The 26,950-nt window shown below is 41.7% G+C and overlaps 1 protein-coding gene and 1 non-coding gene across 2 annotated transcripts in view; one reads left to right on the top strand and one right to left on the bottom strand.

The window, feature by feature from the left end:
• The window catches only part of SLC16A2 (solute carrier family 16 member 2), a 135,863-nt gene that overhangs the window by 14,857 nt on the left and 94,056 nt on the right, over nt 1-26,950 (top strand). The gene's annotated exons all lie outside the window — the stretch shown is intronic.
• On the bottom strand, nt 25,369-25,441 carry TRNAC-GCA (transfer RNA cysteine (anticodon GCA)). The gene has a single exon. It is a non-coding gene; the product is annotated as a tRNA-Cys (tRNA).

The following is a 26,950-nucleotide window of genomic DNA, read 5'->3' on the forward strand; positions in this document are numbered from 1 at the left end:
ACCCCATGGACTATACAGTCCATGGAATTCTCCAGGCCTGAATACTGTAGTGGGTAGCCTTTCCCTTCTCTAGGGGGTCTTCCAAACTCAAGGATCGAACCCAGGTCTCCCACATTGCAGGCAGATTCTTTACCAGCTGAGCCACAAGGGAAGCCTAAGAATACTGGAGTGGGTAGTCTATCCCTTCTCCAGCGGATCTTCCTGACCTAGGAATCAAACTGGGGTCTCCTGCATTGCAGGCGGATTCTTTACGAACTGAGCTATCAGGGAAGCTACATTACCTTACAGCTGCCTTGTTCCCCTCCCTAGAGGCCACTAATGTTATCTGGGGTGTTCTTCCAAAGATATTCTGTATATGTACAAACAATTGTGTATGTATGTGTATATCCTATTTTAAAAACACAGTAGTAACCTGTAATTCACATTATCCTCCACTTTGCCTTTTATGTTGTCATTCAGTTACTCAGTCATGTCCAACTCTTTGTAACCCCATGGACTGCAGCATGGCAGGCTTTCCTGTCCTTCATCATCTGCCGGAGTTTGCACAGTCATGTCCATTGAGTTGGTGATGCCATCCAACCATCTCATCCTCCATTGTCCCCTTCTCCTCCTGCCTTCAATCTTTCCCAGCATCTGGCTCTTTTCCAGTGAGTCGGTTCTTAACATCAGGTGGCCAAAAAATTGGAGCTTCAGCATCAGTCCTTCCAATGAATATTCAGGGTTGATTTCCTTTAGGATTGACTGGTTTGGTCTCCCTGCTGTCCAAGGAACTCTCAAGAGTCTTCTCCAACACCACAGTTCAAAAGCATCAATTCTTTGGTGCTCAGCCTTTATTATTGTCGAGCTCTCACATCTGTACATGACTACTCAAAAAAACATAGCTTTGACAAGACAGACCTTTGTCAGCAAAGTAAGGTCTCTGCTTTTTGATACACTGTCTAGGTTTGTCATTGCTTTTCTTCCAAGGAGCAAGTGTCTTTTGTCTTTTAATTTCATGGGTGAAGTCACCGTCCACAGTGATTTTGGAGCCCAAGAAAATAAAGTCTGTCACTGTTTCCACTGTTTCCCCATCTATTTGCCATGAAGTGATGGGACTGAATGCCATGATCTTTGTTTTTTGAAGGTTGAATTTTAAGCCAATTTTTTTCACTCTCCTCTTTCACCTTCATCTAGAGGCTCTTTAGTTCTTCTTCACTTTCTGCCATAAGGGTGGTGTCATCTGCATATCTGAGGTTATTGATATTTCTCCTGGCAACCTTGATTCCAGCTTGTGCTTTATCCAGCCCGGCATTTCGCATGACGTACTCTGCATATAAGTTAAATAAATGGGTGACAATATACAACCTTGATGTACCCCTTTCCCAATTTTGAACCTGTCTGTTGTTCCATGTCCGGTTCTAACTATTGATTCTTGACCTGCATACAGGTTTTGGTGGAAGCAAGTAAGGTGGTCTGGTATTCCCATTTCTTTAAGAATCTTGCATGATTTCTTGTGATCTATACAGCCAACGACTTTAGCATAGTCAGTGATACAGAAGTAGATGTTTTTTTTTCTGAAAATCTTTTGCTTTTTCTATGATCCAATGGGTGTGGGCAATTTGATCTTCTGGTTCCTCTGTCTTTTCTAAATCCAGCTTATACATCTGGAAGTTCTTGGTTCAGGTACTGTTGAACCCTAGCTTGAAGGATTTTGAGCATTACCTTGCTAGCATGTGAAATGAGTGCAATTGTGCAGAAGTTTGAACATTCTTTCGCATTGCCCTTCTTCAGAATTAGAATGAAAACTGACCTTTCTAGTCTTGTGGCCACTGCTGAGTTTTCCAAATTTGCTATCATATTGAGTGCAGTACTTTCACAGCATCATCTTTTAGGATTTTGAATAGCTCAGCTAGAATTCCATCACCTCCACTAGCTTTGTTCATAGTGATGCTTCCTAAGGCCCACTTAACTTCACACTCCAAGATGTCTGGCTCTAGGTGAGTGATCATACCATTGTGGTTATCCAGGTCATTAAGATCTTTCTTTGTACAGTTCTTCTGTGTATTCTTGCCACCTCTTCTTAATATCTTCTGCTTCTGTTAGGTCCATACTGTTTCTGTCCTTTATTGAGCCTATCTTTGCATGAAATGTCCCCATGGTGTCTCTAATTTTCTTTTAGAAATCTCTAGTCTTTTCCATTCTATTGTTTTCCTCTATTTTTTGCATTGCTCACTTAAAAAGGCTTTCTTATCTCTCCTTGCTGTATATCTTGAATATTATTACACAGTAAGTCTGTAAAATCATTGCATTAAAAAATAACTGCACAGTATTCCATTATATGGATATGTTGTAATTTATTCAGCACTCTGCTAATAGAAATTTAAACTATAACCAATCTTTGAATATAGGCTTTAGAATCAAACATCACTAAATTAAAATACTCAGTATATGGCTGACCTTGACAAAGATTTTAACTTCTTGAAGTTTGAGTTCTCACATGTATAAAATACAGATAATAATAACATCAGTCATTATTGGTGTGGAGATTAAATGAGAGGAAGCATATAAAACATCTAGCATACAGCCTGGCACATACTAAGGGTTCAATAAATATTGAATAGTCACGCCCTGCTCATAAGCCTTTCTCATACTCTCCACCTGTTCAATTCAAGTCAATAGGTGTTTATTACATGTTAGGTTGGACCTTGGATGAACCGGAGAAGGAAAAGTGTCACTCAAGAAGTTTATAATTTCTTTGAGAAGACATAACATACCAAACAACCACAGATCACTGCTAGCTAGAAAAAATATGTATATGTGAAATTGAATACAATTTTGGTGTGGTGATGTGGAAAAGGAGGACTTCCCTGGTGGCTCAGATGGTAAAGCATCTGTCTACAATGCGGGAGACCCAGGTACAAGCCCTGGGTTGGGAAGATCCCCTGGAGAAGGAAATGGCAATCCACTCCAGTACTATTGCCTGGAAAATCCCATGGACAGAGGAGCCTGGTAGGCTACAGTCTATGGGGTCGCAAAGAGTTGGACACGACTGAGCAACTTCACTTTCTTTCACTTTTGTGGAAAAGGAGAGGTAAGTGTAAGGGCCAAAGGAATCAAAAGAGCTTTGCTAGTACAGTTGTAACTTGAAAAGAGATTTAGCTAAGTGGGGAGGAGCCTATGGGCAGTGGTCAACTGAGACTTGCAAATTGGACAGATCAATTGTTACTCAAAATTGTTACTTTGTTCATATTCCCATTTTATAGTTACAGAAAATGGAGAGCAGATTGAAGGCAACTGAGTGGCCTAAGGTCATATACTTAATATTTAACAGAGCTGAAACTAGAAACCAGGGATCCCAATCCCATGTTCCATGGGGGCTGAGATGTAGGACCTCCCCAATGCCTGTAACAGTTTCCCCTCAACTTGATAGCAGCCTGAAACAAATTGAAATAAAAAAAACTAAGGGGGAGAGAAACAAGGGTCATGGAAGGAAGGATATGGGCATAACTAAGACCTGCTGGCTGAGGTCAAGAAAGAGCACCAGACTGGGAGTCAGGAGATCAAAGTTCTACTTCTGGCTCTACTACTGTGTTTGTGCCCCTGACAAGTCTCTTCCACTTTCTGGGCCTTGACTTCTCCCCTTAAGCGATAAGAAAGCCAGGCCTCCCAGAAACTTAGTGGTGCTTAGAACCAATGGTTTATATAAACCAAAGAGACATTGGGTGCTCCCTGGCAAGGGGCCAGGGGATATAGGGACAACTTCTCTGATGGAAATTGAAAACAGATACTCCCAGATTTGAGGAAAAGATGAGTCTTGGGAAGTGTAGTTATCCCATGGTCTCTATTCTGTCTTCTTGAAGAATTCCACCCATGAGAGCAATGAGAATATGTATGCCCAAGTGAGCGAGTACCTCAGTGTGAAACTAAGATTTGGTGGGACAGGTTATGATATGCTGAGCAAATGCCTAGAACTCTCTCCTGAATATTCTCTACTAACATCACTTTTCTAAGATCTTAGCTTTATTATTTTTTAAAGAGAGTTTGTATCTTATGGACAAAGTACCATTGAAGTCCTAGTTTCATGGAGCCTTCTTGAGTGAGCACTGACCCTGGAGCCCAACTGCCTGGGTAAGTCTGGCTCCACCATTTACCAGCTGTGTACTTAGGCAAGGGACTTAGCATCTCTGCGCCACTATTTCCTCACATGTAAGAGGAGGATCAAGGATGGCATGGCAACCCACTCCAGTATTCTTGTCTGGAGAATCCCCATGGAGAGAGGCACCTGGCGGGCTACAGTCCATGGGGTCACAAAGAGTTGGACACGACTGAGCAACTAAGCACAAGGGGAGGATAACAAGAGTACTTACCAGTAAGACTGTTAAAAGAGTTATGTATATCTCAGAATTATATATGTTTCAGAACAGTAAGTGCTATAGAAGCATTTGCTGTTATTATCTCCCTAGTAAGCTAGTGTAACCCCAAGGGAGCCCAGGGGAGTTTAGCACCACTCATTCAGGAATTTTGAAGGTAAATGTGCCTTCTCAAGATACCATCTGGGCTGCTCTGATGTTGGTCATTCCCAGGACCAGATTAATACCTTTAGAGGCCCAATGCACTGTTTTTCCAATTGCCAAATTCTGGAACAATTCAATAAATTTGTAATTTTTTCATTTTGGGTGCCCTTGCTTTGTTGATGTCCTAAGCTTATACTTAGTCCATCTGTAGGATAATCCTGCACTGGCCACATCAGCCTATAAGCTCCTCCCTTAATTCTGGAAGGAACCAATGATTGTGGATGATCTACTCATCCACATACAACAATTTTTAACCTGAACAACAACATCTACAATAAGGTGCTCTGTGTCCTGCCTCCCAGGAGCTTATCCTACCAAGCCCCTTGACCTCCTCGCCCACTGGGACATCCCATCCTATTACTTAGAAAGAGGATTTATCTTCTGGGGTGGGGAGGGGAAGACAGGTGCCAGGAAGTCCCAAGAGGGATCCCCTTCAGGAAGCTCTAAACATTAGCGGGTTAAACTTCTGGTGACTAGTGGGGATGACTGAGTAGTAGAGACAGGGAATGGTGAGGATCCCCTGCATCCAGATGACTAAGAGATCCTCCCCACTTCCCTGAACCCTGACTCCTACAGGACCTTCAAATTAATGATCCTGAAGATTTGGAGTTACTAACATTATCTCTATAACTCTTGACCAGGTTCTAACCATTCAAATGGTGAACAACAGGAAAGTTGTGTGTATTCCAAGAGCCATGGTGGTTGTTTTGCTTTGACCTAGATTTTGCCGATGGGAAGACTAGTCAAAGGCAAGTTGTCCTTAAATCTGGTTAACCAGCTGGAGGGACCTGTTGGTCAGGGTAAAGGAGGTTAGCAGGACCCCAAACAGGTTCATTTGTTGTTTTGCCCTGTGATGGCACCACTCACATTCAACCCTAGCCAAGCCTGTGCTCCCTACACTATTCACAGAGTATCTCAAACATGGAAGGCTCAGTGGAACCGGTCAGACCAGATGTTGAGAGCCTGCAGCTTTTAGGAAGAGAAAGACAGACAGCCAGAGGATAGAATAAAGAAGGAACAAACCTATTGTCTTGGCTCCTAACCGTAGGAAGCCTCCCCTTAGGCTCCAAGGTAACACCAGTGAACACCCACTCAAGGGAGCCATGGCTTTTATGTGTCCCATGAGTGGATTTGGCCATATCTTCAGGCAGGACCAGAAACCTGAAAGCCAGTCTCCAGACCATGGCTCAAGAGAATAGTACAGGTCCTAAAGCCCTCTTTCTCTTTCTGGAAGTTGTTTCAGCAATAACAAAAAAGAATGGGAGGAATGGGAGGTCATAAAAAAGACCCTGAAGTTCAAGTCCCTTTTGCCTTATTTCTCCTTGTGCTATGTGTTATAGGGTAAGGAACAGGATCTGACATCAGATAGACCAGCATTAGAGTCTTAACTTTGTCATTTACCTAATTTGCAACCCATGGGCAGGTCATTTGGCATCTCTGAGCCTCAATTTACCCATCTGTAAAGTGGCGGTGGGAGGGGTAGTAATAATCTCTCACAGTCTTGTGATGAGGTTCAAATAAGAGGGTGGATGTGACAGTCCTTTGAAAACTGATTTGAGCCTTATGTATGGATTATCGTCATGGCTGCCAGGTACATAAGTTTATCTATAGATTTGCACATGTACTCATGCATGTAGAGCTGAATTGTGGCATAACCAAAAACACACATATGTATAAGCAACCACTTGTGTATACAAAACTATATACATAATCATGACGTAGGCAACTAAAAGCATACACATAGGCATACAGATAAACATTTATCTATATTGACAGCCTCTTTCTCTGTCACATATATATCCACACATAAGCAGATGTATATGTATCTATGTATGTTTTTACATGCATATGTACATATATGTACCACCCCTAGCTGTGTAGGTGAGCATACCATTCCCTTCAGCTTCTCCCCAGACTATTCACTTTTCTAAAGGTCTGAGAAAGGTCCTGTTTGTTAATTCCCCCACTTCATACTGAAATTGTCCCTTTTGTCCTTGCTGGGGCTTCTTCCTTGCTTCCATTTTGTTTACAGATTAGCACAGCTGCTGCCACAATTCAAGCTGCATAGTATGTGGTATCCACATGTCTGGAGAACATGGATCCTTATTCAGTTGCTCTGTGAATTGCACTCTATTAGGCACAATATATTATTATCCATATTTGACGGCTGTTTCATATTTTTTCAAAACAAGTTAATCTAGCCATGAAAATAGTCACTGGCCCACATGCCCTGAGGCTAAAAGAAATTAGGCAGAAAGCCTAATGAAAATTAGTCAGAGCCTAAATGAGGTTGAATCAATCAATATCTCCTCTCCTTTCTTCTCTTCCTCCTCTTCTTCTTCCCATTTCTCTCCTCCTTCTTCTCCCCCCTCCCCTGTCTGCTCCTCCTTCTCCCTCCTCTCTCTCTCATGGTAGTGGTAAGGGGAGGGGGGGTTGTGTTCACATGGCGTGTATTGGAATCAGAGAGATCCTGTGGTCATCAAGCCCTCTTTGGGAGGAAGGAAGGAGAAGAAAGAGAAGAAACAAGTTCGGATTTCTGGGATTATAAGATAGAAGAATATAGCTGGGGAATTAAATGGGGGTGACACCTAAAGGAAGTAGATTATTGCCTACTTTGAGGCCATTTAGGATGGCAAACCACCCCAGCCTCCCCTTTATCACCTAGATGTGAGCTAGTAAATGGTTTTGCTTGTGTGCAGGGTGGGAACACTAAAGACTCCCTAGTGATAGAATTGAGAAGTTAAACTTAAAGAGCAAAATGGTTTCCCAGGAAAAGAGCAAGCCCAGGCCAGATGTAATGGGCCCCCCTCCAGGGGGCCTAATCATGGCCCAGGATGAGGAGAGCTTTAGGTAGGGTTGCAAGGAGATCCAACCAGTCCATTCTGAAGGAGATCAGCCCTGGGATTTCTTTGGAAGGAATGATGCTAAAGCTGAAATTCCAGTACTTTGGCCACCTCATGCGAAGAGTTGACTCATTGGGAAAGATTCTGATGCTGGGAGGGATTGAGGGCAGGAGGAGAAGGGGACGACAGAGGATGAGATGGCTGGATGGCATCACTGACTCAACGGATGTGAATCTGAGTGAACTCCGGGAGTTGGTGATAGACAGGGAGGCCTGGCATGATGCGATTCATGGGGTCGCAAAGAGTCGGACACGACTGAGCGACTGAACTGAACTGAACTGAACTGATTAGATAATTTACATTCCAAACTGTGATAATTTAAGAATAAAAGGGTACACTATTAATATTATTCTGAGACAATAGGCATAAACTAGGATTGTCCCGGGTAGACCAAGATATACTTTCATTCTAGATTTAGGCCATATTGCTCTAGTTTTTTAGGAAAGGACACACTGTAAGGACTCCTCACAAGAATGACTTAAAAAATGTGTGTGAGGGGGTTGTTGGGTAGTGGGGAGCAGGGCAGGGAGATTCAGTCTTGAGACTACTGCTGCTGCTAAGTCGCTTCAGTCCTGTCTGACTCTGTGTGACCCCATAGATGGCAGCCCAGCAGGCTCCCCCGTCCCTGGGATTCTACAGGCAAGAACGCTGGAATGGGTTGCCATTTCCTTTTCCAATGCATGAAAGTGAAAAGTGAAAGTGAAGTCACTCAGTCATGTCCCAACTCTTTGCGACCCCATGGACTGCAGCCTACCAGGCTCCTCCGTCCATGGGATTTTCCAGGCAAGAGTACTGGAGTGGGGTGCCATTGCCTTCTCCGGTCTTGAGACTAGGGATTGTTTATTCTAAACACAAATTCCTTTTATTGTTGTGGTCCATAAATATATAATGGAACTGTATCCTGAGTATGTTTATTTCCTAGTCAGTTTCAGAAAAGGAGACATTTTGTGTGTGTATGTAATTTTGTGTATTGTGTGTATATATGTGTGTCAAAGTTTTGAAAGCTTGTATGAATATTCCCTGAAGAAGGAAACAGCAACCACTCCAGTATTCTTGCCTGTGAAATCCCATGGACAGAGGAGCCTGGTGGGCTATAGTCCTTGTGGTCGCAAAGAGTTGGACACAACTTAGTGACTGAACAACAAACAGCAAATGAGGGTGACTGGAAAAATGAGTATATTTAACTGTGTGTATTTATGGGCATGTACATGTGAATGGATGTGTGAGTGTATTGAACATGGATGTGGTGAACATAAATAAAGATGCGTGTGCATGTGTGTGTGTGTGCACATGATTGCCAGGCCTGACCCCCTAATTCATTAAGTTGTGAACTTTTTTAACTTCCAGAGAACAATCACATAGACCACCACCTCATTTTACACATGAGGAAACTGAGGTATGTGTAATGAGACCTACTTTTACTATTTTCTTATCAGTGGTTGGGGGTAGACTAGTGACAGTCACAATAATCCTGACTGAGAGCCACCTGCCAGTGGATTATGCATTGGAGTAAAAGCTTAGCTGTTTCTTTAAGGTTTCTGAAAACAACAGGTGCTTGGCAAGTGGGGGAAGAAGCTTCTTGAGAGTAAGCTTGAGGTACCTGTAAGCCTAGATTTGAGCACAAGGGGAAGATTTGACAGATGGCCAGTTCCCCTAAGCCTGCCTTCCTGAAGGACCTTTTCAAATAATGGAAACTTTCCAGTGTTTTGAATATCACACAAAGCCTCCCAGCTCCAAACATACAATGTACAGATGAGATTTACCTTGGAGACAAACCCAGATAGTAAAGACCCACTAGAGGCCTTCACAGGAAGTGGGCTAGACATAGGCTGAAAGTATCCTCAGATTGAGCAATAAGACAGGAAAGCCTCTCCCCTTCTAATCTGTGACCATACGGCTCCTGCCCTCATCATTCTGGACTCTGGGCAAAGGAAATAGCTAGATAGGCTCCAGGAGTATTATAGTTGATTGTTAGAATGGGAATTTGTGCCCCCAGGAGGGTTGGGGGACTCTCTCATGAGCTCAGGCTTTTTCTATCTGTGGCTGAGAAGTTATCTGTACAAGTAAGTACAAGCTGTGCATTAACCCCAAGTGAATGAAGCCAAATTCCAAACCATGGTTCACTCCTCACTTGAACACATCCAGCTTTCTCAAGCTTCTGTTCATGTTGTATGCTTTTGCCTGACCAGTCACACAAAGGATAAAGCAAAAGAGTATGGGGTGCTGCAGCACAATGAGAAAACAACCCAGGTCTCATGTTGTGATATGACAATTCAGACTCAGTCAGTATTTACTGAGCATTTGCTATATGCCTAGCACCATGAGAAACTTTTACCTGTGTTAATTATCTCCTTGAATCCTCACAACAGCCCTGTGAAGTAGGATTCATCTCATTAAGAAGCTCCAAGAGGGGCTTGCTTAAATTAAGGCAGCTAGTAATGGGGAAATCAGAATTCAACCACAGCTTTGCTTGATTAGTGGTAATAAATCTATTTACATTTAAAATAAATTATTGAGAACCTTCTGCATGCCAGGCACTATGCTAATATTTTTCTGTGGATTATCTCACTTAATAGGCTTCCCGGGTAGAGCTAGTGGTAAAGAATCTGCCTGCCAATGCAGGAGACATAAGAGGCTCAGATTTGATCCCTGGGTCAGGAAGATCCCCTGGAAGAGGGCACAGCAACCCACTCCAGTGTTCTTACCAGGAGAATCCCGTGGACAGAGAAGCCTGGTGGGTTACAGTCCATAGCATCACAAAGAGTCAGACATGACTGAAGCAACTTAGCACGCATATCTCACTTAATTCTCAAAATAGCCCTATGGGGAGGATACTCCTCCCTTTTTTACAGATACGGGTATTGAAGAATAGAAGTGCTAGGTAACTCATCCAGGGTCTAGTGCTACTATAGCACTAATATTGCCTGTTGATTCCCAAGTCTAGGGTTTTTTTCCCTGACCCACCATGGATATCAGATTCCCCATCAAGATGATTCCTAAAACCCCTTCCAGTTTTGACATTCTAGAGGTTAACAACTCTGTGGTAACCCTTCCCCACTAACTCAAGCAGCCTTAAGTCACTTGGCTTTATTCTCCTGCCATGCTCTCCTTCCCACTAGGGAAGAGTGAGCAAGTGATCCCCAATCAGCTTAGTCTGTTGGCCTGGGGCTCTGACTCACCTCCCCCACTGCTGGCCCCAAGTACCAGGTGAGATGGTTTCTATATCAACCTCAGAAGCTGCTCTGGGCTCTAGGCCTGGGCCCTGTAATTCTTTCCCTCTGTAGAAAATGGGAAATATCTCCTTAAATTGGCAAATGATAAAATCCTACAAAAGGGGCACAGAGAAGCTGCTTCCATGCCTTCTGTGACTGTGCCTGTGTTTGTGTGCTCATTTCTCTCGGTGTATGGTACAGCCAGGAATTGCAGACAGAGGTCAACCTTTAAAAAACAAAAACTCTTTAGTAACCCCTGATTGGTATACAATTTTATATAAGTTTCAGGTGTACAACATTGTCACTCACAATTTTTAAAAGTTATGTTACATTTATAGTTATTGTATAATATTGGCTATATTCCCCATGTTGTACAATATATCCTTGTAGAATAATTTATACTTATTTATTCATTTGTATATATAGTAGCCTTTACCTCTTAATTCCTTATTCCTGTTTTGCCCCTACCATATTCCTTCCACCAAATGGTAATCACTAGTTTGTTCTCTACATCATCTGTGAGTCTGTTTTCATTTTTGTATTTTCGTAGTTCATTGTATTTTTTAGACTCTGTATATCAGTGATATCATACAGTATTTGTCTTCCTCTGTCTTAACTTGTTTTGCTATGCATAATACCATCTAAGTCCATCCATGTTGTTGCAAATGGAAAAATTTCATTCTTTTTTATAGCTGAGTAGTATTCCATTGTGTGTATGTGCACCACATCTTCATCCATTCATCTGTCGATGGGCATTTAGGTTGCTTCTATATCTTGGCTATTGTATGTAATGCTACAGTGAACACTGGGATGCATGTATCTTTTCAATTTAGTGTTCTTGTTTTCTTCAGCTATATATCCAGGAGTGGAATGCTGGGTTACATAGTGTTGTATTTTTAGTTTTTTGAGAAACCTCCATATTGTTTTCCACAGTAGCTGTACCAATTTATATTCCCATCAACAGTATATGAGGATTCCTTTTTCTCCACATCCCCACCAACATTTGCTTTTGGGATTCTTTTTGATGATAGCCATTCTGACAGGTGTAAGGTGATGATATCTCATTGTGGTTTTAATTTGCATTTCTCTCATGATTAATGATGTTGAGCATCATTTCATGTGCCTGTTGGCCATTTGTATATCTTTAGAAAAATATCCCAGAGACGGCAATGGCACCCCACTCCAGTACTCTTGCCTGGAAAATCCCATGGACGGAGGAACCTGGTGGGCTGCAGTCCATGGTCGCTAAGAGTCGGTCATGACTGAGGGACTTCACTTTCACTTTTCACTTTCATGCATTGGAAAAGGAAATGGCAACCCACTCCAGTGTTCTTGCCTGTAGAATCCCAGGGATGGGGGAGCCTGGTGGGCTGCCATCTATGGGGTCACACAGAGTCGGACATGACTGAAGTGACTTAGCAGCAGCAGCAGCAGCAGAAAAATGTCTATCGAGCTCTTCTGCCCATCTTTTAATGAGATTTTTTAAATGTTGATTTGTGGAAATTGTTTATATATTTTGGATATTAACCCAGATAGAGATCAACCTTGATTCTGAATCTCTTTAGTAGGCTGAGATGAATATTTCCTTCTCTGCCTGCTCCATCAGACCTTTTCCTCTTGGAAGCTGATGATGAATTTTCCATCTTTTTCTTGATCAGAAGAAGGTAATTTGGCTCACAGAATGATATTAGTCAGGGTCTGGTACCTGGTGGAGGTGATACTGATTTATCCAATTAGGGATGACTCAGATATACCTGGTGGCCAGAGTATGGGATGAGCCAAGATGCCTATGGAAGCAACATCTTGGTAGAGGAGTTCTCAGAGGAGGGTCCTGAGCAGCACTTGAGAAGTTACTATGGGTGGAAGGGCTGTGGTCTGGATACCTTTCCATTCTTCTTCTTTCATCTTGATGCTACTTTCCTTGTCTATACTGCCTTGCTTTCCTGGAATTGTATCCTGCCCCTGCCCCACTTCTCCACCCTTGTTATGTGTTACAGGGAAAGGGGAACTCTGAAAGGAATCAGAAAATGTGAGTTCTACTACTATCTGCAAATTTCACCACTATCTCCCTGTGTGACTTTGAATGATGTACTTTATTGCCCTGTAACTCAGTTCCATTATCTGTAGAACAGGAAAAAATAAACTGTTTTTTAAGGTTTGACTCAAGATTTAAATAAAAAGTATGCAGAAATATCTAGGACCTTTCTTTTGCTTATTTTGAGAATCAGATGAAAGAATAAACTGTAAATATTGAGTGAGCTCTAAAGTGCTGTTTGCATAGGAGGAACTGCTATTGTTAATACCCTCTGTTCCCTAACTGCTTTGCCATACATATATATTATAAGTTACCCAGTCTGGCTAATGTCCTGTTCTCCTCTGATGCTTGCTCTGAAGATGAGGTAGTCATCTGTTCCTAGACTCTCTATGTCTATGGCAGAGAATCACAAGGTTCCCACAGGGCCCTCTTTCTTAATGCAGGGACAAACTTAGCTGGACTTTTTTGCACATAAATTCTTTTTCACCTTACCCATAAGAGCAGTGGCAAACTCACATCAGTGCAAATCAGTAGGGAGAAATCTATTTGGAAAGATGCAGCTTGTCTCAGTATATTTTTAGCCCATTTTTGCAGATGAGGAAACTGAAGCTCAGAGAAGTGAAGGGCACATAGTAAGGGATAGGTTCTAAGTTGTGTGTATGAATGTGTGTGTGTGTGTGTGTGTGTGTGTGTGTGTGTATTGAGGTGGGCAGGAAGTTCATCTGGAAGCATATGAGAGGTAAAAAGTCTGGATTAGCTATTAAGGTAGCCATCAGTCTCCAGGAATCAAATAAAACCAGGCAGTAAGCCTAATAAAAGTCAAGCAGTGCACCAAAAAGATACTGATTGTGCACTACCTTTTAATCTTCTTCTCTATTTGGCTTGATTTCCTACAGGAAGACTTATTTTATTTCACTGTATACACCACTAGGCCATTCAGGTATGACCTAAATCAAATCCCTTATGATTATAGAGTAGAAGTGACAAATGGATTCAAGGGATTAGATTTGATAGATAAAGTGCCTGAAGAACTATGGATGGAGGTTTGTAACATTGTATAGGAGGTGGTGATCAAAATTATCCACAAGAAAAAGAAATGCAAAAAGGCAAAATAGTTGTTTGATGAGGCCTTACAAATAGCTGAAAAGAGAAGAGAAGTGAAAGGCAAAGGAGAAAAGGAAAGATATACCCATCTGAATGCAGAATTCCAAAGAATAGGAAGGAGAGATAAGAAAGCCTTTTTAAGTGAACAATGCAAAGAAATTGAGGAAAACAGTAGAATGGGAAAGACTAGAGATCTCATCAAAAAAATTAGATACCAAAGGATTTTTTCATGCAAAGATGGGCACTATAAAGGACAGAAATGGTATGGACCTAACAGAAGTAGAAGATATTAAGAGGTGGTAAGAATACACAAAAGAACTGTACAAAAATGGTCTTAATGGCCTGGACAACCACAATGGTGTGGTCACTCACCTAGAGCCAGACATCTTGGAGAGCTAAGTCAAGTAGGCCTTTGGAAGCATTACTATGAACAAAGCTAGTGGAGGTGATGGAATTCCAGTTGAGCTATTTCAAATCCTAAAAGATGATGCTGTTAAAGTGCTGCACTCAATATGCCCATACACTTGGAAAACTCAACAGTGACCAGAGGACTGGACTGGAAAAGGTCAGTTTTCATTCCTATCCCAAACAAGGGCAATGCCAAAGAATGTTCAAACTTCTGTACAATTGCACTCATTTCACATACTAGCAAGGTAATGCTTAAAATCCTTCAAGCCAGGCTTCAACAGTATATGAACTGAGAACTTCCAGATGTACAAGCTGGATTTAGAAAAGACACAGGAACCAGAGATCAAACTGCCAATATCTGTTGGACCATAGAAAAAGCAAGGGAATTACAGAAAAACGTCTGCTTCATTGACTACTCTAAAGGCTTTGACTGTGTGGATCACAACAAACCATGGAAAATTCTTAAAGAAATGGGAATACCAGACCACCTTACTTGTCTCCTGCGAAACCTGTATGCAGGTCAAGAAGCAACAGTTAGAACTGGACATGGAACAAAAGACAGTTTCAAAATTGGGAAAGGAATACATCAAGGTTGTATATTGTCATCCTGCTTATTTAACTTATATGCAGAGTACATCATGCGAAATGCCAGGCTGGATGAAGCACAAACTGGAATCAAGATTGCTGGGAGAAATATCAATAACCTCAGATTTGCAGATGACACCACCCTTATGGCAAATAAACAGCCTCTTAATGAAGGTGAAAGAGGAGAGTGAAAAATCTGGCTTAAAACTCAACATTCAAAAAATGAAGATCATGGCATCCGGTTCCATCACTTTATGGCAAACAGATGGGAAAACAATGGAAACTGTGACACACTTTATTTTTCTGGGCTCCAAAATCACTGCAGATGGTGACTGCAGCCATGAAATTAAAAGATGCTTGCTCCTTGGAAGAAAAGCTATGCTCAACCTAGACAACATATTAAAAAGCATAGACATCACTTTGCTCACAAAGGTCCATCTAGTCAAAGCCATGGTTTTTTCAAGTAGTCATGTACGGATGTGAGATCTGGACCATAAAAAAGGCTGATCACTGAAGAATTGATGCTTTGAATTATGGTGTTGGAGAAGACTCTTGAGAGTCCCTTGGATTGCTAAGAGATCAAACCAATCAATCCTAGAGAAAATCAATCTTGAATATTCATTGGAAGGATTGATGCTGAAGCTGAAGTGCCAATACTTTGGCCCCCTGATGCAAAGAGCTGTCTCACTGGAAAAAACCCTGATTATGGGAAAGATTGAGGGCAGGAGGAGAAGGGGATGACAGAAGATGAAATGGTTGGATGACATCATTGACTCAAGTAACATGAGTTTGAGCAAACTCCAGGAGACAGTGAAGGACAGGGAAGCCTGGCATGCTGCAGTCCATGGGATTGCAAAGAGTCGGACATAACTGAGTGACTGAACAACAGCAACAATATATATAGCACATTTTGCTAGGTGCTATGATCAGATGGTCGAGGTGAAGTAGAGAACTGTCTCATGTTTCATGTCTGTATGAACAGACATATAATTGAGTGGAGTGATTTATAAAGAATGATATGGTCATCCCGCACATAACACAATGCACTGTATATAGTAAGTGTGTGATAAATGTGTATTGAAAAAAATGAGGGGCACAAGTAGGAGACCATGGGCATGTTTGGGGAAAGGTTAATGCAATGTGGACATGTTTCATGCCCCCTACTTCAGGATACACTGCTAACTTCTCAGGGTTTATTTGCAAGGCTACTTTAAAGGTGGGATGTATTTGTTTTCCAAATCATTGTTCTTAACAGCCAAGGTTTGAGATTTTGGCTTTTCCTTTGACTACTGACAATGCCCCTCTGCCTAAGAAATCTCATAGGAAGCCCCCAAACTTCACTTTGCTCTTGGATGCCTGGCAAATGACTTTCCCATTTCCTTGCCCCATCTATGAACTCTGATTTTAGTTGTCAGGCCAAGATTCCACCCCTCCCTCTGCCTCTTTCCTCTGGGACAAATCAGGTTTCTCAATTTAAGAGGAGAACTATACTCTCACCCATCCCCTGGCTGAGTCTGAAATTCTCAAAGATGTTTTGCCTTGTCTGTATTCCAGGGGCAGCTAGACAAGCTAAATTTTCCAGACATCTGCTCTGTCCTTCTCTGGGCAGCCTGGTCTTCCAACCCCCATTTTTCAGACTCAATCTAAGTCAATTCTCTGCTTTCTTTCCCCTTTATGAGAATATCTGGTTGGTGAGGGGCTTCTTTCTTGTCTGCTCAGTGACACCTTTGGGTGGAGCAAGTAGATTGCATCCCAGCTTCAAGTGGATTTTGATATAATTATCCTGTATGCTAAGTTCCTTCAGTCATGTCCGATTCTTTGCAACCCTATGGACCATAGCCTGCCAGGCTCCTCTGTCTGTGGGATTCTCCAGGCAAGAATACTAGAGTGAGTTGCCATGCCCTCTTCCAGGGCATCTTCCCAACCCAGGGATCAAACCCGCATCTCTTACTTCTCCTGCATTGGCAGGTGGGTTCTTTACGACTAGCGCCACCTGAGAAGCCCATATGATTATTTAAGGATTGGTATTTTAAGCTTGCCTACCTCTCATACAAAGACCAAATTACTGGTGAGGTAAACTTGGAGCAAAAAGAGAATTCTAAGACATTGTTACAGATACAGTTCTACATAATGCCTTGGATCCAGCTTCCTGCCTCCAGTCATGCCAGAGAGATGAAGGTCTCTATCTGTTTTCTTAGTGTCAGAAGTTCAGATTTTGGCCTAGGGCCTGGATGAAGATGAGGATGACAGAATGACAGAGTTACCTAACTGCAACAGAGAATACATTCCTCCCCACCCGGTCCTGCCCCAACATGTAATTGAATACCTCTTCCTTTGCCACCCCTCAATAAGCTTTTGCCCTTTTCTTCCTAAATAAGGTTCTTAAGTTATTGACTTAGTTATTCAAATAAAAGTTTCAGTGTTCAAGAGACCATAGTTATGTCCTTTGGGTCTGAATACATGGTCAATTTCAATCTTTTTGAGTCCTCAGAGACGCCCACAAACTCCCTATGTGAAATGCCTAGATCTGAGTCATGTGAAGGTAATTGCATGATAAAGGCTTTTTGGATAGCAACATTGATAATCATGATAAAGTACTTGGTCCAAATTTGACTTAGATTCATAGATAGTCATGTCTGGAAGGTCCACAGCAGTCATCTAGTTCAGTGGTTCCTAGCCCTGGCTGACCATCAGAATCATCTAGGAATGTGTTAAAAATACAGCTTCTCTGGGGCCCAAGATAAATCTAGTGATTCAGTTTCTGAGGTGGGGCCCAGAGTCTGTACATCAAGTGATTCTGATAATAGACCAGGCTTGGGAACTGCTTGGTTGAATCTTTTGGGTTTGGGTCAGTGGCCTGCAGCAAAGTGGCCAGACATGAAAATAAGGGCAGAGACATTCTGCCTTGGTTCTTACCATGCCCTCTTTGCATACAACACCCACATGCACTCTGCCATTTCTTATCTTTCTGTGTCTCCAGAATTATGAATACTTTGATGATGGGACAAAGTCAGATCCATCTCTGAGACCTCCAAGTTCTTGAGTTTGATCTTTGAAGACAGACTGTCAGATTGCTGCATATTCTTAGCCTCTGTACCTTCATTTTTCCCAGGGATAAAAGGTTGAGGTAGGAGCCACCGTACCTCTCTTTCTTCAAAGAGCAGGGCCAGCTGTAAAGTTTCAAATGTGTGTACTGCCAGAGATCTACCCAGAGCTGTGTGGGAGCTGGGAGCTCAGTTCCTGTGCTGAGGGAGGCGGCATGTCTAGTGGCAGCAGGTTACCTAAAGCTCAGACTGGGGCTAAGTGTCTGTATATCTTGGGGAATTTTGGCCTTATTCCCATCACACTATCGCTGGCGGCAGCCTTAAGTGCAAGGATAATGACATGCTTTGAAAAATGCCTCAAACGTCAATTACGCAGCATTGAGGCAAACCCTGGGAGTTGTTCCTGCATGTCCACATCTTAAGCTGTGCTTATCACTCTCACAGCACTGTGTTTCACCCTGCCTAAGTCTGCAGGGCTGCCCACAGCTTTGACCTGCTCTTCTTCAGGACTAGGCTAGGAAGTAGAATGGAAAGATGGCTAGTGGAGGGCAAGGCAGGCCTGACTTGTTTGCATTTTTATTCTTTGCAGTGAGCTCAGTGCCAAGCTAGGTAGGGGAGTATGGTAGAGAGAGCACTGACTGTCATTATACCTGAGTTCTAGCCTTACCACTACTTGATGTGACTGGAGAGCAGGCCCTCACCCCTCTAAGTCTGTTTCCCCACCCACACAATGAAGAGGTAGTACTAGGAACCTTTCACTTTTGACTGAATGATGCTAAGTTAAGAGCCATGCTGTAGGGTCACCTAATGGGTGTTGACCATTCCCTGACCCCATGGTGCCCTATTGATCCCACATCTTCAGTTCATTCTTGGAGAAGTTGTGTGATTACCCCAGGTTCAAGATCTAACTTCCAGAGCAATTTACTTAACATGTCCCTGTCCTTCAATGGGCCTCAGCTGGGCAATATCTAAGTGCAGCCTGACTCCATTGCATTTCAGATATTTCAGCTTCTTGAAGGCAGCCAGGTACAACAGAAAATTGATTTTCCCACTGGATATGAAAGCCTGAGGATACAGCTAATTTCGCTTTTCAGGATCCCTGGCTGTCTTTTGCCTGGTCTGCAGCAGCTGTGGGGCTTTTTAGCACATTGACTGCCTTAGCCACACACCCCTCTAACTAGGTCACCTGCCGGCAGCCTGTGGTTTCTCTGACTGGAAAGGTCTTGATTCATCCTGTTGTGGGGAACTCTTCTGTTTGGCAATTTTACTCTGGGGATTTCTCCTCTGCCTAACCCTTCTCCTCCCAATGACCCTCCCTCCCTCCTCCTACTCCTCACCCTCCACCCTAATCCTCTAGGGATAATGGGATGGTTTTTGTCTTGAAACAGGCCCACCCTTCCTCTACCACCAGTAACAAGGGCTGCCTTGGGAAACTTTAGCATCTCTCAGAGTCATGATTAATAAATTGATAATCTAAGCAAAATTCATGCACTTGTTATATAAGCAAGCAAGACAAGTCCTCTAATCATCTCCTTCCAGCCAAATTGCTTTCCTTGTGCCCTTCCTATTGAGAAATTATGGACGCCCCATTGTATGCCTCAGGGCCTAACACAAGGTCTGACTGGCACATAATAGATACTAAATAAATATTTGTTGAATGAATAATACTGAACAAATGGAGACTAAACAGACCGAAAAACCAAAGGAAATCGTGCTGGCTGAGTCAGAAGACCTGGATCAGCCACTAACTCTTTTTAAAACTTTGATAATATTCCTTTCTCTCTCTGGGTCTAAGTCTCTCCCTCTATAGAATTGGATGCTGAATTCAGTGGTCCCTTAGAAATCTTCCATTTCTGTCAGTTATGACTCTGTGATCTGAACTCTAATACCAAATGCCCACCCACAAGAAGTGAAAGAAACCTCCATCTACTTATCACATAGTATTTGACTCAAGTTAGTGGAAAAAAAGAATTTATCTCTGGATTTTGAATCAATCCAAAGTCAGACAAGGCACTGCCTCCCTGCCAATGGGGATTACTGATCAGGTCTCACTTCTATGAGTGAAAGTCACAACATTCCAGGTCCCCCATTTTTGCCCTTCCTACCCTTTCTTTGATGGCCTATGGGAAGTATTTTGTACAAATGGTGTCCCCTGGGCTCTAGTGGTGGTTAGGGTGGGCAGGTTCCTGAAGATTTGGGAGTCTTCATCATGAAAGAAAAAATCCTTGTCTTGACTTTGAAGGTCTCATTCAGCCATAAAATATATACAGGTTTACCTGTCTGGAATTGAAGGAAATTAAGCAGTAAAAAGACAGAAAAGGTAGAATCTCTCTTAGTTAACTTTCTTTTCTTGTCCCTCTGTATTGGGTTTATATAGGGCTCTGTGGGTAAAGCACTTGAGTTTTAAAGATGCTTTTTATTAAGGATAACCTTTAAGAAACTTTCCAATCCCTGACATGTATGATTCTGATTCCAAATATATAACCAGTAAAAAGGTGCTTTGTGCATATCCTTTAAAAAAATATTTATTTTTAATTGGAGGATAATCACTTTACAATATTGTGTTGGTTTCTGCCATACATCAACATGAATCAGCCATAGGTATACATATGAACCTCCCTCTTGAACCTCTCTCTCACCTCCCACCCCATCCCACCCTTCTAGGTTGTCACAGAGCACCAGTTTGTGCTTGCTGCATCATAAGCAAATTTTGTCTGGCTATCTATTTTACATTTGGTAATATATATGTTTCCATGCTACTCTCTCAATTTGTCCCACCCTCTCCTCCTCCCACTGTGTCCACAAGTCCATTCTCTATGTCTGCATCTCCACTGCTGCCAGCAAATAGGTTCATCAGTACCATCTTTCTAGATTCCATATATACATGTTACTATATGATATTTGTTTTTCTGACTTACTTGATTCTGCATAATAGGCTCCAGTTTTATCCACCACATTAGAACTGACTCAAATGCATTCCTTTTTAGGGCTGAGTAATATTCAATTGTATATATGTACTACAGCTTCTTTCCATTTATCTGTCGATGGACATCTAGATTGCTTCCATGTCCTTCCTAGCTATTGTAAATGAGCTGCAATGAGCATTCGGATACTTGGGTCTTTTTCAATTATGGTTTCCTCAGAGTATATGCCCAGTAGTGGGATTGTTGGTCATATGGTAGTTTTATTCCTAGTTTTTTAAGGCATCTCGATACTGTTCTCCATAGTAGCTAAATCAATTTACATTCCTACCAACAGTGCAAGAGGGTTCCCTTTTCTCTACACTCTCTCCAGCATTTATTGTCTGTGGATTTTTTGATGATGGCCATTCTGACTGGTGAGAGGTGATACCTCATTGTAGTTTTGATTTGCCTTTCTCTAATAATGAGTGACGTTGAGCATCTTTTCATGTGTTTATTAGACATCTGTATGACTTCTTTGGAAAAATGTCTATTTAGGTCTTCTGCCCACTTTTTTTATTGGGTTGTTTGTTTTTCTGGTATTGAGTTACATGAGCTGCTTATATATTTTGGAGATTAATCCTTTGTCAGTTGTTTCATTTGCTATTATTTTCTCTCATTATGAGGATTGTCTTCTCACCTTTTTTTTTTAGTTTACTTTGTTGTACAAAACCTTTTAAATTTAATTATGCCCCATATGTTTATTTTTGTTTTTATTTCTGCTACTCTTGGAGGTGGGTCATAAAAGATCTTGGTGCAATTTATGTCAAAGAGTATTCTGCCTATGTTTTCCTCTAAGTTTTATAGTTTCTTATTTTACATTTAGGTCTTTAATCCATTTTGAGTTTATTTTTATGTATGGTGTTAGGAAGTGTTCTAATTTCATTCTTGTACATATAGCTGTCCAGTGTTCCCAAACTGCTTATTGAAGAGGCTGTCTTTTCTCCATTGTTTATTGTTGCCTCCTTTGTCAAAGATAAGGTGTCTGTAGGCGTGTGGGTTCATCTCTGGGCTTTCTATCTTGTTCCATTAGTCTATATTTCTGTTTTTGTGCTTGTACCATACTGTCTTGATGATGGTAGCTTTGTAGTATAGTCTGAAATCAAGAACGTTGTGTATATTCTTCGAGTGTGATAAGTAAGGCTGGCAGTGGGGTTAGGCAGTGGGTATGTGAGTATATGGTGAGTTTCAGAGGGGAGGTAGAGGCAGCTTTCGAGGAAAGGCAAAAAAACATTCATTGGACAAAGTATGTATATAGCCTAAAAAGTGTAATCAATAAATTGAAAAGTTGAGCACTCATACCTCCCACTTTCCCTCATATTTACAGTTAGGCTTCATGATCAAACATCAGATTTAGGCAACATAATATTTGAGGTATGTTCCAGTTCTGCTGTTCATGCTATGACTTTATGAGATTATTCAGGCTTTAAATGCAGTTTACCAATGATATCTCTGAGGTTATTTTCAATGTTTTATTCCAGGCAAGGAAGAAATGACCATGTCATATGGCTAGACCTTGGTAGGCTTGGCTATGAATTGACATGGAAGGTTGTTGGTTAGTGATGAGGGGATAAGCTATGAAGCAAGGAAAACTCTGAATCCTCAGGGCCCAGTAGCTCAGAAAGGGATTATAAAGGAAAAGTGTGAATGCGTATGAGGGGGAATTTCTCATAGTGATATACCTATTTGCATTGACATATCATCTCCCTGGGGGGTCCTCCACCTGCCATGGGACAAATGTTTCATTGGAGAATGTGACAGTTTAAATGTGTCACACCGATCAAATGTTTTTGGTGTATTTAGCTTCCCTGGTGTTATAAATAGGGGGAAATGAAGCTGGATTCAAGTATGTCATGCTCTCTCAGAAGGAGAAGGGATGTACCATTATTAAAAGGCTTGGAGGAGCCCATAGTTAGCAAAAGGGTCCAAGGATGCCCTCTATATGAAGAAAGGAAAAGTCAATGCCTTTGTCTACTGTTTGAGCACAGTTTGAGCTAAATGACTAGCAGCAGATTGGTCCTGGAACCCCCTTGGATCATGGTAAAATGACCAGAATGGAATTGGTAAGCCCCCTAGGCACTCCCACCCCAACTGGACATGCATTGAGGCTGGGCCACCCAGTTTCCACTACTTTTCTAACTGCCAGTCAGCTCTCTTTCCTGAAGCATTACCACCCTGCTCTCAATAGAGTGGATTTGAGAACTAGACTGGAGAGGGGCAAGCCTTTTTGTCCTAATGCAGGCAGTCTTATAACTCCTACTCTAGAAAAGAAAAGCAGTGACATGCCCATAATTCAGGTACCATTTTGGATTAGGAGGCAAGAAATGAGCAACACAGAAGGGTAGGGGCCTATAGCATGTGGGACCCTCTAGATTTATCTAGTACACTGTTTTTCAAAGTGTGCATTATACCCCATTAGTGGGTCATGAAATTAATTTAGTAGGTAACATTCTACATTTAAAAATAATACGATACATTAGAAAATGTTAGTTTGTTACAAAGAGTAGGAATAATTACTGTTTTGTTAAATTTGTTTAAGGTATATGTAAATATCAAATGTATATTTAAAATATAGATTATATATATGTTTTGCATCATGACACAAATGTGGCATATACATATATCGGTATGTATAATACATATATATTTTGTACACACATAGATATACAAATATACACAGGTCTTCTTTCACTGATGCTCATATAATTTCAATTGTCCTCAGTCTACTCTCCTCTAGACACATTCTAGTTGCTCTTTGTGTGTGGGGCCCTGGAACCCCAGCATCCCTCCAGGTGATAGTCTGCTCAGAGCAGAAGAAAGAACAACTATCTCCTCCTTTGTTCTGATCAGTACATTTTGGACAACTCAGCTCAAGATTTCCAATAAGATGGAACATCACAACTTTGATACCTGTTAAACTTGTCATTGTCTAAAACTCCTAACTATCTCTCATAGGTCTCTATTAAGCCATAGCTCCTTCATTCTATAACTGTGCAGGTTTCTTTTTATTCCAAGTAGATTAACCGTCATTTATCTTTGTTGCAGTATACCTTTCACTTTGACTCACCTTTTTTTGAATCCACTTACATATCTCATCCTTGACCATCCTCATGCATATGTAAATTTGATTTCATTGGTCCAGAGAGAGCTACATCTAAACCCCACATAGCTCTTGTTCAGCAGGTCATGTTTATTTTTTTATAGGCCATTTGTTTTACTGTTCATCTGTCCTTTCACTGTCTGGCTTCCATTATGCCCCAACTCCAGCCAACTTGATGTCCTCACTGTTTTCAACCCTGTACCCCAGACATACTTCTGCCTCTGGGCTTTTGACTACACTAAACACTAATCTTATGATACTCTTCCTGCTCTAATTCATCTTTCATGATATAGCTTAATTCACTATATATTCCATGATGCTTTATTCAACAGATTTAAATCATATCAATCTATTCTCTGAATTTCTAAATTTCTATTTCTTTTCCTATTACATCACACTTAACATTAAAATTCATAAGAATATATATGTATGTATGCATCTGTGTGTATATATATAAATTAATATCTTGTTGCCTGCATTGGAGTTGTATTACTAAGTCATACATGAGCACTCAAAAGCTAGACTGCCTAGATTCAAATCTAGTTCTACAATTGACTAATTGTGTGTCCTTGTGCAGATTACTTTATCTCTCTATGTGTCTCAGTTTCCTCAAAATCAGGATAATAATTATAAGTTTTACATAGGGTTGCTTGGTTTAAGTGAATTGATATACATATGAAGTACTTTGAATAGTGCCTTGCACATATAATGATAGGTAATAAACATTATCTATCATTATGATTATGTACTATATATTTCACATATTATATCTCATTTAATTTGGGAGGTGGTTAGAGCAAAGATTGTTATCTCCATTTTACAGATGAGTAACTAAAGCTTGAGAGGTTAAGTGACTTGAAAGGTCACGCAACAAGTGAGCTATCTTAGTGTTATTGAGGGGTTAATTATAAAGTAAAATAGAAAATGCTAAGGGCCATGAGAGAGAGGAGCAAAGGGCCTCTGGGAATTTAGAAGTTCTTCTGGCTGGGAGAATAGGGAAGAATTGTGATGATGAGGAGGAAGCAATGAAAAAGGAATGGGTAGTACTAACCTTGATAAGAGTAAGGCCATTCCAGGCAGAGTGGACCCAGGTAAGGTGAGGGGTGGTGAAGGAGGTGGAGTGTTGCTCCTCCTACATTCTACTGCTGGTATAGAGGACCTGAGTCAAGGGAGAATGAACCTGAAGAGGAGGCACCGGGGCATGAAAGCCATGTGAGGAGCAGGCAGGAGTAGTTCTATGGCACAGGTAGGAGTATACTGTGTGCTGTAGGAGTGTACTATGTGAAAGAGGGACAAGAAGAGCCTGCAGTGGCAAGCCAAGGCTTTGGATCTGTATTCCAAAATGAAGTGAATTCACTCAGTTGTGTCCAACTCTTTGCAACCCCATGGACTGTAGCATACCTGTCCATGGAATTTTTCAGGAAAGAGTACTGGAGTGGGTTCCCCTTTCCTTCACCAAGGGATCTTCCTGACCCAGGGATCGAACCCGGGTCTCCTGCATTGCAGGCAGACGCTTTACCATCTGAGCCATCAGGGAAAATATATACTCACAAAATCCATGAATATCTGGCTATTGCACTGGGCTTTTACAATCCTTGATTGATTAGCCCTGGCAACTTTATCAGATGAGCCAACTGGCCTCTTGTGAAAGGTATGCAGTGACTGCTCAGTTCTGTGTTAAGCTGTAAGGGACTGAGGAGAAAGAAAGCAAGATCTCTTTCCCAGGAAGCTTCCAGTCTAAGTAATTGACTTACTTCTGAGTTGTGATTGTTACATGGTGAAATTGTTATTGAATGGATTGTGTTCTGTAGTTGTAGTTCATGATTAGGGCTACAGGGGAGAGGCAGGAAATGGATGAAGAAACTGCCAGGAGTCTAGTAGTGCCCTACTGGCTGGGAAAGGAAGTACAGAGAAGAGAAGTTATGAGTTGAATTGGAGGTGGAAGAAGACACTTTACTCCTTTCCCAACTGGGCAGCAAGCCATTCTTAGCATCCAGTGTGTGGGCTGAGAGTCTTGGCCACATTTGAGCTTGGAAAACAGTGACTTGAAATAGGAGTTACTACATACACGTATTTCTACCTCAGTTCCCTGGGCCTTCATCTTCCCAGTGAGGAGTTAATAAGAATGAAGAAGAAAACGCAGTTGAAGTGGTTTAAGCTCTTTAGGATGCTACTGTAGATACACTTGTGCTGTCATGAGATGGAAATGTAGATATCAAATTAAGATCATTATCACTACTACTACTATTGCTGCAAATACTGTTAATAAATATGTATGTGATGCTATCAAAGGAGCCTGCACTTAGTCACTGCCTCTACCTAGTGGGCTCACGATTAAGGAGAATACTTTTGATTCCTTTCAATTTGAGCTCTAGATAGGCAGGTCCCTGAGACCAACCTTTCCCACAGGCTGGGTTAGCAGTGCTATTTTGCATCCCCTACAGGTCAAGCCTTGAGTATACAGCAGCAGCAAAGCATCTCCCACTCCCTTCTCCTGCCTAGTAAATTCCTAGAATGTTGAAGAAGTTGGAAGAACACTTAGAGGCCATGAAATCCAACTCCTTTGTTTTACTGGTGGAGATATAAGGGCACAGAAAGAGACAGGAACTTGACCAAGGTCACACAGTAAAGCAGTGGCAGAAACAAGTCCTCAACCTAGGTCTCCTGGCTCATATAGGCCAGTGTGTGTTTTATACAGCATCCATCTCTTGCTACTTCTTCCCTCTCTGTCTCTACCAACTCCAAGTCACTTGACCTGTTATCTAAGCTGGCATCATACTGAGACTATGGACTTCTTCCAGAGCAATGGTTCTCAATCCAAGTTGCCTATCAAAATCCCTTGTGCTTAGTTGCTCAGTTGTGTCTGACTCTTTGTGACCCCATGGACTGTAGTCTGCCAGGCTCCTCTGTCCATGGGATTCTCCAGGCAAGAATACTGGAGTGGGTGGCCATTTCCTCCTCCAGGGAATCTTCCCAACCCAGGAATTGAACCCAGGTCTCCTGCACTGCACGCAGATTCTTTACTATCTGAGTCACCAGGGAAACC

This window comes from Ovis aries, chromosome X, assembly GCF_016772045.2.
Source record: "Ovis aries strain OAR_USU_Benz2616 breed Rambouillet chromosome X, ARS-UI_Ramb_v3.0, whole genome shotgun sequence".
Lineage (NCBI taxonomy): Eukaryota > Metazoa > Chordata > Mammalia > Artiodactyla > Bovidae > Ovis > Ovis aries.